Here is a 3,725-nt window from a genome sequence, read left to right as displayed (position 1 = left end):
TTGAGTGTGGATTGGAAACCAACTAGCTCAGAAGAATTTTCCATTCCAGATGCACTTCCAAACCTAATATGAGACAAGAAATTGCAACCATCGGAGATTCACCCACTTGTGTTGGAATTGAAACCCACTAGATTTTTTTGTTAGAGTATGCCTCCTATGCATGCTCCAGAGTTTCCTATGCGAAACATGTAAAACGTGCATATCAACATCTATTTGTGTTTGTATTCGTTGCATAACCGAATTTTTTATATTAACAATATTTCCTACATCATTGGTTTATTGATGAGTTGTTATCATTGTCATTGTTAAAAATGGAGATTCAGAATAGACGGAGAAATCTACGTTGAAGAGAACAAAGAAAACTGCGATGAATTGTAGAAACCGTTCGGTGAAGAGAGAAAACGAAAGGAGAGAGAGAAGGGGAAATTTACTTTATTGACTACATTTTTAATAATTGGTTACAACAAATTACAATAAGAAGCCTTATATATAGGCTAAGTAAAAGAACAAAAAACTAACTAATAAACCTAACTAAGTACATTTTATTTTCAATTTCAACACTCCCCCTCAAGATGGAAGCACAAACAAATGCTACCATCTTGGAAAGAAGCACCAAACTAAGAAACTACAAACAGGAAATTCCACTCATGATGCTGCTGACTGATGCTATATCAGTTCTTCCAAACTCTCTCCAACTGCTCTTGATAAGCTAGTGAACAACCATCAGCAGTAGCAACTTCTATGGATTTATTTGTGTAGCAATACATGAACACAACTTAGCTGAAAAACTTGAACTGCCAAATTTGATATCAACCCCCCCTTAGCAGAAAAACAACTTCATCATCATCTCATCAACAAAGGTTGTTAGGCTGCTCGGAAAGAATCTACTTGAGGCAACCATGCTCGAACAAATTTGAATTACTTCACAATCCTAACTGAGCAGTAGGCGTAGATATAAATTCATGACAATTGACAGGCCATTGCAACTTCCAATCCCTACCACAACAAAAAAATAGTAAACCATCTCCCTGCTTGAGCATCACTACCAAAAATTCACCATTTCTCTACAGCTTCATAGATCTTTATATGGCATTCAATCAAGAGTAGGCTCATCACTTGTTATAATGGTGAAGAGAGTTGAGCCAATCTCAATTCAATATCAGCCTTTACACATGATTAAAACACCTCACTCCAAACAACTAGATCAATCTCTACTACAGAAAACCAATTCACAATACTACACCATTACTCTTGGAAAATTCACCAAGAATACAAACAAATATCCTCCCAAAACACCAACCAAGTGGTATCAAACTGAGCCGAGGCTCTGAGTATCACCCCTTACAAGCACATCAACCCTACCACCCTCACTTCTCAATCTCAGAGACAAGATGAAGGAACCTCCATCTTGAGCATCCAGCTATAATGCATACTTCTCAATGAATTCTATACCAACTCCCCATTGAGTGAAAAACATCCTCATCATCATCTAATTAACAATCATCATCTCAGCAACTTCTCAAATTACTTCCTATTGCTAGTGAAAGACCAGGAGCAACTTCTATGGTTTGGCATGGCAACTACGAACAACAACGCATCAACACCACATCGAAGCACAGGATAGCCTTTTCTCACATAGAACAAACAACAACAAACCAGGCTTCAATCATAGACAAGAGATTGAAGAAAAAGGTTATTCAATTGCAAGAGAAGATCCAACTTGATCAATTGCAAGCCATCACTTTGCTGGAATTGGAGTTGCTGCAACAACTACAGATGCAACATAAAAATCTCTACTCCACCAAATGCAGAAAAACTAAAATGATCTCACTCCCCCTTAGCACCAGACACGGCGGAGTATGAGTAAGCTTCACAGATTCTTCTTCACCAAATTGAAGATCAGCTCCTCCAGTAACTTCAATTGCAGCTGGAATTATGGTAAAACCTTGATGCCTCAAAACATTCACTAGCATCGAGTACATCCAAGATCACCACAAACACCATACAACAACTTCTAATCCCCCAATTCACAAGTACACATACAATTGACTCCAGCCAGCTGTCCACAACTCTCAGCCTCAAACCAGGCTTGAAACAGATCCAACCGAACAATCGGTGAACAACAAAACAAACATCCGACATACAATCGGAAAACCAGAGATAAATCTGAAAACATATTCAAATTCAACAACAAATTCGAGAAAACATATTCTCAAACCGAAACACTCAACCGATTTTATTCGGAGAGATACAAACTTGGATCATACAAATCCAATCAACAAAGAATACAAACTTGGATCATACAAATCCAATGTCCAAAGGTAACGAGAGAGAAAACAGAACAGATTCAAACAACGAGCCGATTCAAATCGATTCAAACAATAAACCGGTTCAAACAGACCTTACATTCAAAGCAGAGTCGATCGATTACAATCAGAATTGGGAAAAAAGTTTGAAGAGAGAAATTGAAAAACCTGGAGCAGTAGCACCGGTGAGAAATTGGAATCCGGTGAGAAGTAATAGACGAAATCCCAGAGAATTGTGGAAAAACTACGGCAGAAAACAACAAATCCGCTTGATTAACACTCAGTAAAGCAGAAAAATCTCACAAATAAAAAATGGCAAACCCTAGCTGGAAACCGAACGAAAAATTAGAAAATATAGAAGAGATAGAGGTAATCAGAGGCGCGCAGCGGATTTGCGCTCTGATACCATGTTAAAAATGGAGATTCAGAATAGACGGAGAAATCTTCATTGAAGAGAACAAAGAAAACTGCGATGAATTGCAGAAACCATTCGGTGAAGAGAGAAAACGAAAGGAGACAGAGAAGGGGAAATTTACTTTGTTGACTACATTTTTAATAATTGGTTACAACAAATTACAACAAGAAGCCTTATATATTGGCTAAGTAAAAGCGCAAAAAAACTAACTAATAAACCTAACCAAGTACATTTTATTTTCAATTTCAACAGTCATTTTTTATATATATATCCAATTAGAAGGTGCTAGTGGATTCCAATAACGTGGAGCAATTAAATTATTATAAAAATAAAAAATATACATGTATTTAGTTCATTATTGATAGGGTTACACAAAATAATATACAATATGAGATAAAATAAAATAAAATTTCTCTATGATTAAATTAGTTATAAGGGTAGAGATGAGAAGATTATTCGGAAAATATAATATAGTTTTGATTTTGTGAAGATGAATCAAGATATATTATTATGAGCTCAACTTTAAGAAAAAGACAAACGAACAAGATAATCAAATATAGAGAAGAGTCTTATCTACAATATTCTCTATCTTACTTTATTTTTTCTCCATTTTGATTATTTATAATTATTTTTTCAAAATGAGTGCGCAAAATGAAATGCATCTATTAATGTGGAACGGATGGAGTAACTATTAATAAAATTAACCTGGTAATTAACTCTAAAAAAGTTATTGATGCGTATGCTATTTATGGTGAAATTGTTAGCAATTTCAACGGCTGCTTGGCTTTTTTAATGTGCACGAGAAAATTAACCTGGTAATTAACTCTAAAAAAGTTATTGATGCGTATGCTATTTATGGTGAAATTGTTAGCAATTTCAACGGCTGCTTGGCTTTTTTAATGTGCACGAGAAAAATGGCGAAGACCAAAGACTATTCCATTGTAAAGACCAAAGACTAGTCTAACATACACAGTGTAACGCAATTTAATTAATATTCAATTTGC

The 3,725-nt window shown here is 35.4% G+C and overlaps 1 long non-coding RNA gene across 1 annotated transcript; it reads right to left on the bottom strand.

The window, feature by feature from the left end:
* Nucleotides 1-416: 416 nt before the first annotated feature.
* Nucleotides 417-2,846, bottom strand: LOC148927589 (uncharacterized). Its single transcript, XR_016128765.1, has 2 exons — nucleotides 2,475-2,846; nucleotides 417-996 (listed from the first exon to the last, which is right to left on the bottom strand). It is a non-coding gene; the product is annotated as an uncharacterized LOC148927589 (long non-coding RNA).
* Nucleotides 2,847-3,725: the final 879 nt, after the last annotated feature.

Source organism: Salvia hispanica, chromosome 4, assembly GCF_029641045.1.
Source record: "Salvia hispanica isolate PSC_SH4W2 chromosome 4, Shi_PSC_v1, whole genome shotgun sequence".
NCBI lineage: Eukaryota > Viridiplantae > Streptophyta > Magnoliopsida > Lamiales > Lamiaceae > Salvia > Salvia hispanica.
Note: the sequence above shows the minus strand (reverse complement) of the source record. Positions and strands in the feature narration are given on the sequence as shown.